Genomic DNA, 14,927 nt, shown 5'->3' with positions numbered 1-14,927 from the left:
GTTGACAGAAACCCAACCGATGACCAATCTGTTCCAACATATGGTTCATCTGTTGAAAGAACTCAAAAACCAAAATTGCTAGCATAAAATATCTTTTTTAATAACTTGTGCATCAATTAATAGAGGCAAAACATGAACTAAATACAGCAGACCACAATTATTTTCAACTGATTACTAATATGTTGCAATGGATGGATATTAGCTGGAAGAACACAATACAGTTCATCAAATTGGAATATTTTCCTCCAACAAATGACAAATCTGTCACAACAGATGGATAATCTGTTGACAGAAATCTAATTGATGACCAATCTATTCCAACACATGGTCCATATGTTGAACGAACTCAAAAGATAAAATTGTTATTGCTACTGGATTCAAAATTTCTTCTTACCTCCAACCGTCGACATGTTCACATGTATGTTTAGAAAAAATAGACAGAATAAAAATTGAATAAGAATTAAAAAGACAAAGTCGACTAAAAATAAATTTTTCATTAAACGAAAAATAAAATATATTAGGTATAGATCCGATATAGAAAAATTGAAATACACAGGCTAAAACAAAAAACACATTTTACTTATTATTATTATAATCAACATTATTATTATTACCATTCGGCCAATCTTCAACCGGTAGCGGCAGGGACCTCTTCAGCCTGTGAATCTCTCGGAGCATCCTTTCTCTCACGGCGCCCTACTCCCACTGCAGGTCATTAACTTACCTCTGAAGTTCTCGCACTGTATCGCGTAGAATAGCAATGTCCCAAATAGGATCAACCATATCTAGAACACTCATGAATTAAAAAAAAACGTAGACACAAAAGTAAAGAAAAGAGTCCGAATATAATATAACGTATACTACCAACTGATAGATTTACACAAAAAAAACTTACCTCAACGAAAAAGGAATATGGTCTTTGAAGAGAAGTGGTTGAACATGTCATACGAAATAAAAAAATACAAGAAATAAATAAAGTAGAGTAGAATGAAGATTAAGGAGGGATCTATTTATAGAGTATTGAATCTGGATGTGTCAGGCCAAAAGGAACGACTATTCGGCTCCATTGTATAGACTACATTCAAATTGCTGGCATTTTATTTTTGTGAAAAGTCGTGACTTTTTCTTTTACATTAATATTTTTACCTTTTCAAAATAGTTTGAGACTTGATTACAACTGTTATTATTGAGTTTTTGCAATAGATCGTCTATCTGTCACAACAGATTTACCATCTTTTACAACAGATGGACTGTATGTGCAATAGATGAGATATTTGTTGCAATATATGGATTATCTGTTGCGACAGATAGACCATCTGTTGGAGGATATATTTTTATTTCTTCTAACAGCTGATTCATCAGTTGCAACAGATGGAGAATTCAATTTATTTGTTGTTTTGAATGTGTTAGATAAAAAGTCACGACTCTTCACCTCTTTTTTAATAGTCATCACATGCATGCAGATGAATAAACACTGTCTGACATATCTTGATGGGGTAGGAAAAATAAGGTGCGTGCAAATGAATAAATTCACTTTCATATGTAGGAGTTATGTATTATTGATCAGGCTACCTTGACAGACACACATAAAATACAATGATATTGTGAATGCAGTTTTTTACCGTTTAGGCATTGATCCTTCAAACAAGATCCTGCATTGTACAGTTTAGTTTGATAGGTGAAAACTGATAAGGCCGAAGGGTTCCAAGAAAGTGGTGTCGATACCCTGTTACAATTTAATGATGGTTTATGCTTATATTTTTGTGTCAAGTTTGGGGAAGCGTTCAAGTTCTTGGCGGCAATATAAATATCAAATAGTGGTTGGACCGATTTTAATGGCGTAATAAACTTCTTGAAAGTCCTCCAAAGTCTTGCACTGTAGCAAACAACGATGGAACCAATAGAAATTTCCCTGGCCCAAATTTATATGAATGGGTTGCTCGAGGATACTATTATACAGTAGAAGGTGCTTGGGAGAATACCTGTGCGAGAAGGGGGAGGTGGAGAAGAACATATATCATCTCAGACCCTGTTTAAGAGGAAACACAAGGAAGCAAGTAAGGAGATTTTAGCGAATCTAGCCAATGAAATTGACATGAGAAATAAGAAAACTAAATGAGCTTCAAATGTAGAAGTGTATCCAAATATAAAAATCCGTCAATCATTCTTGAAAAAGAAAAATAGTTAAGAGGACTGGAGTTGGACAGTTTGCTAGAGACTACAACTAACGAGCATGGCCTCAATTAAAACTCACAAAGTGCAAGACCAAAACTCTAAGGAAGCAGCTTCGCGAGCACAGGAGATTGGTAAGATTTTCAGTCAAGAATGAAACCTGAACCAACAACTCCAGAAGTAAAAATAAAGAAAGCCAAGGCGTCAATTTCTGAATTCTAAATTGCATCCTATGCCATCTGTTTGTGGCTATGATCAGGTCAATGACAGTAGAAACAAAAAGGTCTGAAGTTGGGCAGAAATCCCAAGCCTTGTTGTTTCCACTGCATTTGACCTGGCCAGAACCATAAACAGGAGGCATGGGATACAAGTTTAACTTGAGAAATTACCACCTTGGCTTGATCCCTTATTTTTAAATTGGGAGTAGTTGGTTCAGGTTTCAATGCTGAACGACAATCTTACCACCTTCTGTGCTCGCGAAGCTGATTAGAGATCTGGTTCTGTATTTTGTGGGTCTTCATTTAGGCTACGCTAGCTAGTTGCAGTCCCCGAACAAAGTGCACAGCTCTAGTCCACTTGAGCATTTTTCTTTTTCAAGAACGACCGGTGGATTTTCATTTTTAGATACACTTTCACATTCGCAGCTCATTCAGTTTTTTCATTTTTCATGTAAATTTCATCATCCAGTTTCACTATATTCCTTCCTACCTTGTGTTTCTTCTTTAATAAGGTTTGAGTTAATATATGGTCGTCTCCACCCCTCCTTCCCGTACAGGTATTCTTACAATAACCTTCTGTTATATAATAGTCTCCTCGAGCAACCCATCCATATAAATTTGGACCAGAGCAATAACTATATTCATTTCCATTCTTGTTTGCAGTATTGTAAGGCTTCGAAGGCCTTTCAAAAGTCCATTGAACCTTTAAAGTCAATGTAATTGCTATTTGAATGTTTACACTTCCACCAAAAACCTTAACCCTTCTCCAAACTTGACACATAAATATTACCAAAATCTTCATTAAATCGTAATAGGGTATCGACACCACCTAGTTGGTCCCTTAACCTTAACAGTTTGAACCTAACAATCTCAACTGTAAAATGTCATATCTTGTTTACAGGATTAATGCCTAATAGGTAAAGAACCAACATTTATAAAATTATTGTATTGGATGTGTGTTTTCATGATATATTGATCAGTAATACATTACTCCCACATATGAAGTGGTTCCATATGCAAGCAGCTTATTCCTCCAAAGTCCAAACACATCTTTACTCTAGCCTTTAATGTTGGTCGAGAAAAAGTTGATCCAGTTTCACTTCCTTTTATCTGCAAACAAGAGAAATACATTTGATGACAAACAAGAGAAGAACAAAAAGAACATTACAAAAGGGTAACACAAGATTGAATGAATCAACAGATGAATACTCTAATGCAATAGATTCCCTATCTTTTCAACCGATGAGGCATCTGTTGCAACAGATGGATGATATATTGCAACAGATGGGTCATCTATTGGAATAAATCAAACCAACCTTGCTACTGGTTTGATTTCTTCAAACAGTTGCTTCGTCTGTTTCAACAGTTGATTCATCAGTTGCAACAGTTGAGAAAACTGTTGCAACACCACCACCACCAACATTAACAACAAAGAAACAACACCATATATTCCAACACCATTAACAACACAAACACCACATATTCCAATACGACCACTACCCCAATAACAACACCACCAAAGTAACAAACAAAAGACATAAAAAAAAACTATACTGACAACAAGACTTTTTAAGTTTTCCCAACATATGACTTTTTTCCACATATTTTAATAAAAATAATGGTTCGTTCATTCAAGACTTAAAAGTTACTTTTTCTTCAATCTTCTCAATAAATAGGAAATTGGTAATGGGTATGTCATTAATAGCAACAGATATAAATATCTAATTTAAATACATACAAAGAAGAAGACGAGAAGGAAAGAGCAATAGTGAACCATACCTGTAATGTCAAAAAAGCAAAGGGATCAGAACATCCAGTTCAGTCAAAAAAATATATTGAACGATTGAGATTCGAAAGGATCCTCATCTGAAAGAAGAGAGAAAAGAGAGAAAAAAGAAGAGAGAGAACTGAGAATAAAAAAGAGAGATGAGTTGAGTTAATTTATGGTCTAAGGAGAGAGTACTCTAGATATGGGTTTTCAATATTCATTAATAATTTTTGAGGGGCACGAGGAGACGGTGACATTAAAAAGACCAGATAAAACTACTCAATGAGAAGATTTTTGAGTTATCCAAGTAATATTTTTTACCGCCTTACTAAAAACTTGGCTATTAGTTGCATAGGTTAGCGAGAGACAAATTATATGTCGCTATTGCAAGGGACTTTGCGATGTTGTTCCTCACACAAGTCAAATATTTTACTTTTAAGTTTTATTTAGAAGGCGGAGAGGGACATCCCTCACTAAAATATGTTGATAAAAAAATCTAATTTTAAATTTATTATAGCTAGGGATCCTCCTTCGCTAAATAATAATAAATAATTCATATTTCAAAAACAAAAACAAAATATAATTTTTATTACTTTTTGGCTGGTACCAACGATGAGTTATTAATAAATAAATAAAAATAAAATATAAGCTATCCAAGGAGTCCGTCGATATGGTACACATAATTATTTTCTGATTTTATTTTTCAATGTAGTGAGGAAATTCTCTCACTAAATTAATAGTATTTAATAAATAATCATATTATAGGTTTACGGAAAAACAATAGCAATGATATCAATTGTTTGATCCCTCAATAATTGCTTTAAAACTTTTTTTTCATACTTTAAAATTACTTTACTTATATATATATATATATATATTAGTGAGGGAATTCTCTCACTGAATTAAATTTATAAAATTGAGTATTTAATAAATAATCATATTATAGATTTACGAAAAAATAATATCAATAATATCAATTGTTTGATCCCTAAATAATAGCTTTAAACTTTTATTTTTCATACTTTTAAATTACATTACTTTTATATACATTATTCTATATAATAAAGGGCAATAAGCAGGCATGTTTTCGACATGCCTGCTTATACTGCTTGCTTCATCTGCTTCAGTCGTAATTTTACTATATCATCCCTAATTAATTAGTATAAGTCATTTAAGTATTAAAAAAATAATATTTAATAAAAATAACAAAAGAGAAATAAAATAATAAATTAACTCTTGATGTTTTGTACTACCTTCTTCAGTTGCTTCAATCGTAATTTTACTATATCACCCCAAATTAATAATTATAAGTTATCTAAGTATTAAAAATTAATAATATTTAATAAAAATATAAATTGAACATAAAATGATAAATTAACTCTTGATGTTTTAAATTAACTTGATGTATTATATGAGATCCATTTAATTTTTTTTACAAGTATTTTTTATAGTAATTTTATTATATCACTTCTAATTAGTTGTTATAAGTCATTTAAGACATGTCTACTTCGTTGTTTCAATCAAGATTTTATTATATCACTAATTAATTTTTATAACCAAGCACGTCTTCGACATGTCTGCTTGTGCTGCTTGCTTCAGCTACTTCAATTGTAATTTTACTATATCATCCCTAATTAATTAGTATAAGTTATTTAAGTATTAAAAAATATTTAATAAAAATAATAAAATAATAATTTAAATCTTGATGTTTTGTGCTACCTTCTTCAGCTGCCTCAATTGTAATTTTATTATATCACTCCTAATTAATTATTATGTCATCTAAGTATTAAAAAATTTATAATATTTAATAAAAAGATAAATTAAACATAAAATGATAAATTAACTTTTGATGTTTTAAATTATCTTGATGTTTTATATGAGATCCATTTAAATTTTTTTCACAAGTATTTTTTGTAGTAATTTTGTTATATCACTTCTAGTTAGTTGTTATAAGTCATTTAAGACATGTCTACTTCTTTGTTTCAATCGTGATTTTATTATCCCAGCCCTAATTATTTTTTATGGTCATTTAAGCATTAAAAATAAATAATATTTCATAAAAAAATAAAATACAAGCAAAATGATATGTCAACATACAAAATTTTGTTGACTATCGAAATAATATTAGTGCCACAGAAATTACGATGAGATAGAGGAAGACATTAAGTAACATATATTATTTAAAAATGAGAAGGCACATAACTGGGAAGAAGAAATTATTAATACCTTACTGAAAAAGTATGCTAAAAGCATTATAAATCACATAATTAACAACTTTAAAAATATAAAAGATACAAAATATTCGTTTGACTCTCGTAATTATATCAGTGTCACTTCAATTGGAATAGAAGAAAAATATTATAAATCACAATAATTTAAAAAATTAATTATTTTAATAATTAATTATCTAAATTATATTTGTGTCACATAAATTGAGACAAAAATATAACATATATTGGGCCCTTCGGCGTCTAGTAACAATATATATATTCACACACACACGCACACGCTTTAAAAAATATTATAATTGAATGAGTAGCTTAGATAGTGATAATTAGAATGTTTTAGTGGTATTCATCGTAAAAATTGATGATTTATTAGCTTATAATTTAATAATGAAAAAAAAATGTATTAGTGTTATAAATAATACTATTATTAGTAATTGATTAGCTTATAATTGATATTATAGTGAGTAGAAGCGTATTAATGACATTCTTATGTAATATTATTGATTGATCGTCTTATAATTTGATAATTACACTAAGTAGATATGCACTATGAAATATTATTAATTGACTAATCTATATATCTATATATCATAATTGTTAAGTGTACTTGTGTCGTTTTTAAGAATACTATTGACAACTAACTTATAAGTTAATAATTATATTAAGTAGAAATGTTAATAGTGGTATCATTAGGTAATGTTAATGATTGATTAACTTATATTTTGAAAATTTTATCAAGTAGAATTATATTAATTCTATTGATTAACATACCTATGATTATAACGATATATAAAAGTGTAATTTTTTGCATTTTCCTCTTTGTATTTACTTGTTCATACTCTAATAAATAGGATAGCGGTCCACCGCCTTTATCCACTTAAGCCGGCTTAAGAAAAATAAAAAAATACAAAAATGAATTAGTGATATTTTAAATAAGCTATTGATTGATTAACTTATAAATTAATAGCTACGCTAAGTAAAAATACATTAATAATGTCTTTAAGAAATATTATTGACTGATTAACCCACATCAATAACTTCAGCAAGTAGAAGCATATTCGTGATTTTCCTAACAAATGTTATTGATTGATTAATCCATAAATTGGCAATTATACTAAACAAAGTGTATAGTGAAATGCTTAAGAAATATTAGTGACAACTAACTTATTTTGTCTCCTTATCTTTTACTTGCCACATTTTGCACTATTAAGAGTTAATTTAACAAATCTCTGAAGCCAAATTGATTTATATTAATTTAAAATTTAGAAGCCAGAAAATTATTAAAAAATACTATAAGATTTAATGTAATTATTTTATACTAATATGATAAAAAATACATCTTAAAAATTAATAAAAATCAATTCAATTTTTAGTAATATTATTAATAATTATTTCATTAATTAATATTAGTAATTGATTCATTAACATTTTATTATATATCAATTAGGTTTGTAGTAGAAGTTATTTAATTTAGTAAAAATAAAAATTGTAAGGATTTGGCTTAAATCCTCAAAATAAAAAAACGCGCCTGTTCCCTCTTCTTCCCCCCATTATTTCCCCCTATTTTTTTTTTAGATACTTTTCACAATAGAATTTGGGTGAATTCTAATTAATAAGAAAACCCTACATTCTCATCTTCCTCCTGTTGGTCGCTGGTTAAACTACCGCCGAAGCTCCCGAGGTCACCTTGCTGGTGGCTGGCCGGACTCAGGTTATTTTCTTTTTGTTGATTGAGACCCTTTCTTTCACATTACCGATATTTTTTCATCTTGTTGAATGAGTAATTGCGTGCCTTTTGTTTTGAAAAGATATTTACCCAGCTTTTGTTTAGGGTAGTTTCATTAATGGTAGATATGTTTGGTCCCTTGTTTTTTATGGTGTTTTTTTATATCAATACTTTGTGGTTCCTTATTTCAATTTTTTTATGTGAAATTTTAGTTTTTTGATTCGATGTTCGGCTTAAGGGTAATGGTTCTTTGGTGCACCAAAAATCAATTTTTTATTAATAAGATTTTTGATTTATCTGTTTCATAATGTTAATTTTAATGTACTGTATATGTTGTGGATTAATTCTCTATAATGCTAATTTTAATGTATAGTATATGTTGTGGATTAATTCTCTAATTGATGAGATTACGTAGCTGTAGTGATTTTTGATTAATAGTTGTGATTCCATTTATTATCTACCTTATCAAAAAAAAAAAAAGCTGTGATTCCATTTAACTAGTAAGATAGTGCTCCTCTTGCTTAAAGGGTTTTTACGGTCCAGAAGAAAATTGAACACTATTATGAATTTTCTATTATACCAGAAACAAGCAGTTACAGACCTTGAATAAAATCTTTCCACTACCCAGCAAAGCACATGGGTCTAGGGCCGGAGCCAGCCTTTGGCAAGGGGTTCGTTCAGACCCTCTTCGGAGGAAAATTGTACTATTATGCATGACTAAATCTTTTTTATGTATGTATGTGTATATATATATATATATATATTAGATGTTGAACCCCTTCGATTAGTATTTCTTCAAAATTTGAATTCTTTTAGTTGGAATCCTGGCTTCGCCTCTGCATGGGTCTACATTTAACATGTTTGTTCATGAATAACCCTCTAGCATACGTATGCTTAGTACCCCAAAGGGAAATTTAAAAACTCTCAGATTCAATGAACCTTTGGGTTGACAGATGCATTAGTCACTTCCTTGCTGTTGAGTGGCCATTTTGATTAGGAAAGGTAGCTCAAAGATTGGGAAGAATAAAGTTCTTGTGAGTTAAAACTCTAGAATGACTGGTAATCCAAGCAAGACTCAATGAGAATCGATACTTTATCATGTTTTCCAACCAGCAGTTTAAGTATCAAATTGATGGAAGTCCCTTTTTAGAACCTTGCTCTGTCTTCATTGAACACTGTACATTATTGTCAAGAATGTAAAAGGGAAAAAGGACCACAATGGTTTAACGAAGAAAGTTGATTATTAGCTAAAATCTCCCAATTACGTTTCTGACAAACAAAGAGAGAAATCCAATCATAACTAAATCAGTCTCTATCTCCGTCTCTCTCCATCCATCCATCCATCCATTTGTCCATCCCTCCATCCCAGAAGTAGAGTTAGTTCATACTTACAATTGACTCTGTTTATTTTTCTCATACAATAACTGAACCTAACCTGGATAAATGTTAAAGGAAATTTCAACTGATATCTGGTTAATATCAGTTCTCTAGTCTGACGGATGTCCACACTGGTAATGCAAAGTTCAATCAGAAAACTTGATTCTGCGCCAAGTCAAGCGAGACCTCTCAGATGAATGTAATTTTATGTGGTAGAATGATATTCCTAATCGTCAAATAAAACTTTTATTTTTATATATCAAGTGTGAAGTGATACATTCTAGCTGTTGAGTGTAATTTTCTCTGCCATTAATTGACAGTTTGTTTAAGAATTCATCAATTAACTGCACATCATTATAAACTTGTGTGCTACTTGTCCCTAGAATAGTGATAATGATAATGAGTGTGCCATCAAGTGATGGTATTACTAGTATGAGATTCTAAATAATTTCATATTGGATAATGCAGGTATAAACAAAGTTTATCTGAAATATGCAAAACTCGATAAGGAAGGGATGATAACAAAAACATCTATAATGTTGGGACTTGGTGAAACTGATAATGAACTGAAGGAAGCCACGGCTGATCTAAGGGCCATAGATGTCGATATTTTGACACTGGGTCAGTATTTAGAGGTGAGCTAAAGAGTACCCGTTTCCAACCTCTAGATACAAAATGGCTTTACTGAAAATCCTATGTAACTACTTATGGTGACAACTAAGTGGACATTGGTAATTATTTATACATTTAGATGGTAATAAATTATTTATACACTTGTGGTTCACTAAGTTTCTTTCATTTGCGTGAAACATCTCTTGGTAGACCAGCTACTCGTGAATAGGTATTAAACAAGATCCGTATGAAAATTAGAGATGGAAAAGAAGTCTAGTTTGAAACACAGGCATAGACTATGTATGTACAAATATTATTTAGAATTTATTTTATATCATTTATTATATACTAATTTTACTTTTAATGTAGAATCGATACGTTCAAGCTGAAGAGCTCAAAAGGAGTCGTCCGATAGATGACCAAGGCAATCCAATCATGCCATTAGAGGAAGAAACTCTCTCTTGCTGGTTGAATATAGTTGGGGGCATGTATAAGGGAAGGACATATGACCTTTGCTCGGAGAAAACCTTTCATCGCCTCTAGTATGGATTGCAAGGTATACGAAGTTCTGCCACCATGCCAGATGAGCAGCCAAATAAGATGCAATAGAAAGTTCGAGAGCTTGCTAGGAAGTACGAGAAGGAACAAGAAAGAAGGATGGAGGAGGAGCAACATAAGACGACACTTGAGTCAGACGTCCAAGAACTCAAGGCTCAAGTAAATACCTTAATCAAGCTTCCTTGTTCTTTGCCCCCAGCTCTGATGATGATGGTTGAGAGTATGAGGAGGATGGAATGGAATATTAGGTGTTGTTATTTCAGTTTTAGATTCTGTTATTTTGAAGTGTTTGAAAGAATTTGTTTTGGTGATTGTTTGCATACTTTTTTGATACTTGTTTGCATATTGTTTAAGTTGGACGAATATGTATGATGTTAGGTTGCTTAATTTTAATGTTTGAATTGATTCGGAAGTCTTTCTTATTGTTTTGTTGGTTGTTATTGATTTTATGTTGATTTTTTGTTGAAATATTGAGTTTTGGTGAAGGAAAAAACTAAAAATAACACCAGATTGGCAAGGGACTTTTGTAGCGATATCCCTCAAAATATCCAAATGTCAAATAAATTTTTTATTTAACTTAGAGGGATATCCCTTGATATATTTAAATTTATAATTTTTATTAATTTTCACGTACCAAGGGTCGTCTCTCACTAAATAATAAATTAATATTATATATATATATTAATATTGCAAGGGATGTCCCTCACTATATTATATATATATATATATTTTAATATAGTAGGGACGTCTCTCACTACATTATATTTTTTTGAAAAATTGTGAGATCAAAATAGCGATAACTGAGTGTGGGAGTTCGTCACTACTTTGCAAACGTCTTCCTCACTAATAATTAGCAAGGCTCAAATTAACAAGACACCTTGTAGTGATGGCTGCCCTTATTAAATCATGATTAGTGAGGGCCGTCTCTCACTAAATCGCATGGCTAAACGAAGACTTTTTGTATAGTATTTTATCTTTTTTATCTCGAACAGGAAATACCTAAATTGCTTTTCAAAAAAAGATCTTAAAACATCTAAGTCATACTTTACAACAGATGACACTTTCTGTTTGAAAATTTCCAAAGCTCGGTCATCTGTCGCAACAGATGGCAACGCCTATTTGATGATTTACAACAGATGCATAATCTGTTGCAACAGATGACTTAATCTGATTGATAAATTCCAACAGATAAGTCATTTATTATAACAGATTGAACATTTGTTTTTATACAATTTCAATTGAGTTCATATGTTCAACTAATACCTAAATTGATTAATCTAGGACTTGGGTGAGAACTACAATTTCAATTGAGTCTTTTGACAATTGCATGATGAGACGGTATTGCATTCCTCTCGACCAGAGTCATCGATCGATCACTCTGAGCTGAAGCTATTCTTATTACCTAATATGTTCAACTAATACCGTAATTGATTAATCTAGGACTAGGGATGAGTTCTCATAGGGTCAACTACAACAGATGACAGTGCCTATTTGATAATTTACAATAAATGAGTAATCTGTTGCAACAGATGACTTAAGTTATTTGATAACTTACAACAGATGGGTAATCTGTTGCAATAGTACAACAGATGGGTAATTTGTTGCAACAAATGACTTAATCTGTTTGATTAATTCCAACAGATAAGTCATCTGTTGCAACAGGTTGAACATTTGTTTTTATACGATTTCAATTGAGTTCATATGTTCAACTAATACCTAAATTGATTAATCTAGGATTAGGGGTGAGTTCTCATAGGGTCAACTATAACTTCAATTGAGTCTTTTGAGACGGTATTGTATTTTTCCCGACCAGAGTCGTCGATCGATCGCTCTGAGATGAATCGATTCTTACTACCTTATATGTTAAACTAATACCTTAATTGATTAATCTAGGACTAGGGGTGAGTTCTCATAGGGTCAACTACAACTTCAATTGAGTCTTTTGGCAATTGGATGATGAGATGATATTGCGTTCCTTCCGACTAAAGTTGTCGATCGATCGCTCTGAGATGAATCGATTCTTATTACCTTATATGTTCAACTAATACCTTAATTGATTAATCTAGGACTAGGGGTGACTTCTCATAGGGTCAACTACAACTTCAATTAAGTCTTTTGGCAATTGCATGATAAGATGATATTGCGTTCCTCCTAACCAGAGTTTTCGATCGATCGCTCTGAACTGAATCGATTCTTATTACCTTATATGTTCAACTAATACCTTAATTGATTAATCTTGGACTAGGGGTGAGTTCTCATAGGGTCAACTACAACTTCAATTGAGTCTTTTGACAATTGCATGATGAGACAGTATTGCGTTCCTCCTGACTAGAGTCGTCGATTGATCGCTCTGAGCTGAAGCGATTCTTATCACCTTATATGTTCAACTAATACCTTAATTGCTTAATCTAGTACTAGGGGTTAGTTCTCATTAGTTCTCACCTCCAATACCTTATAAGTTCGGTACATCCAATGCACCTTTAATTTTGTGACATGTGTTCAATTAAACATGTAATGATTAATACTTACTTAACTGAAACAACCTCAAAACCATGGTTAAATCCTCCTAATTAACTATATGATTCTTCATTTCCTTATTGGCTGCAACAAGTTAGGCGATATTATTGTTGCTTCTTCTGGAGACTTGTACCCTATTTTTCAAGTTTTTGGGAGGCCAAAGCGTTTTTTCCTTTCAAAATGTGTTTATTTCATATAAAAAAGTGAGATATGTTGATAAATTTTTTTGGAAAAAATAAGTGTTTTGGGAATAACAGAAGTTGTTTTGTCAGAAGTTCAAAAAAAATTATCTTTCCCAAAATACTTTTTTTTTTTGAAAAATACACTTAAAAGCACCTTTAAAAAAGTATTAAAACACTAATTCCTATTCGGAAATACTTTTAAAAAATACTTATCAAAATAAGTTAACTTTAAAATTAGTTTGACTAAACAAGCTACTACTAAAAAAAACATGATTTTAAAACTTGAAGTCATGCTAATTACCAATAGTGTAATCACTATGTTGAAACCCTTTGGGGCACCACACAGTGAGGGACTAGGTCCCTCAAAATCAATCAAAGGCAAAACACAGTAAACCAACCAGGAAGTAAGAGATAGTGCAGGAAGAGTAAGAACGCAAGATTTTAACGTGAAAACTTCCTTGCTCAAGGAAGGAAAAACCACGTCTCGCTCTCACAAGCACCTCAAAATCCACTATAATCAAACTCTTGCTTATAACCTTCAATGAACCTCCACTATAATCAAAATCTTGCTTATAACCTTCAATGAACCTAACTCTAGGTTCCTTTCGCTTGTAATAACTCCACTACAAGTTCATCTTAACAACTCTGCCAAGGACACACCCAAATATTGATTAAATCTAACCAATATCCACCTTAGGTAACTCTACCTAAGCTCTCTATAAACAAAGAGAAAAGTTCATTACTCTTATAACATGGGTAGTTCGTTTATAAATTAGATCTCACTCAATACACTCTTTATTTAAACACACACACATGCTAGGAATTTGAACGGTGTTAAATATGTAGTTTTTGCTGCATTTCTTTCACTTTTTGGATTTGCAAAAACCATTTGATGAAGCAACAACTTTTTCATTTTATAGATGAGTAGTGATTAGGGCTGAAATATCATTAGACCAGGTGTCCTAATCAGTACGAGCAACACCTGTCAGTTGTTACACAAGAGGACAAAACTGTTCAGTCATGCGTGCCAGCTGTATTATTGCCTCGAACATCCAGGGACTGGACTTTGTTGATGAACTCGAATACCAGCTGATAATCACTTTTTAGAAACTTTTGTTTCACTGCAGCTGTTGAGGTCTCTCCTACCTTCGATGCCTCAATTATGAAGTCAATGATAGGCTGTTGATTTACTACAGTTCTTACCCCTACTATAGGTATATACAGGATTCACCCTAGTATTTCTTCATCTATATTAAGAACCTTTCCCGACACCTGTGTAGTCAAACTCAAACCATCATTTGAGAATTCCATGGAGTAGTAGAATTCTCTCACCTCTTTTTCAAAGACAATAAGATTTGGTTCTTCTAGCTGGTGAAACTAACCCTGATGCCTCACATACTCTACCATTTCTACCATCCACACTCTCCCAGACAGAACCTTCTGTGTTCTTAGGTTTTCAATCCTCTTTTATCTGGACATGTATTTCTTTTCCTTATTTTTTTTCTTTCTGTTGGGCTCACTACTTGGCTCTCTTTCTTCATTAATTTTTATCTTCTTAGGACCAGGTCC

The 14,927-nt window shown here is 31.8% G+C and overlaps 1 long non-coding RNA gene across 1 annotated transcript; it reads left to right on the top strand.

Annotated features, from left to right (window-relative positions):
* The first annotated feature begins 7,882 nt into the window (after positions 1-7,882).
* On the top strand, positions 7,883-11,071 carry LOC107869708. The gene is made up of 3 exons (XR_001673911.2): positions 7,883-8,097; positions 9,958-10,124; positions 10,471-11,071. It is a non-coding gene; the product is annotated as an uncharacterized LOC107869708 (long non-coding RNA).
* The last annotated feature ends 3,856 nt before the right edge of the window (positions 11,072-14,927 follow it).

Source organism: Capsicum annuum, chromosome 4 (genome assembly GCF_002878395.1).
Source record: "Capsicum annuum cultivar UCD-10X-F1 chromosome 4, UCD10Xv1.1, whole genome shotgun sequence".
Classification (NCBI taxonomy): domain Eukaryota; kingdom Viridiplantae; phylum Streptophyta; class Magnoliopsida; order Solanales; family Solanaceae; genus Capsicum; species Capsicum annuum.
This window is presented reverse-complemented; position numbering and strand designations above follow the sequence as displayed.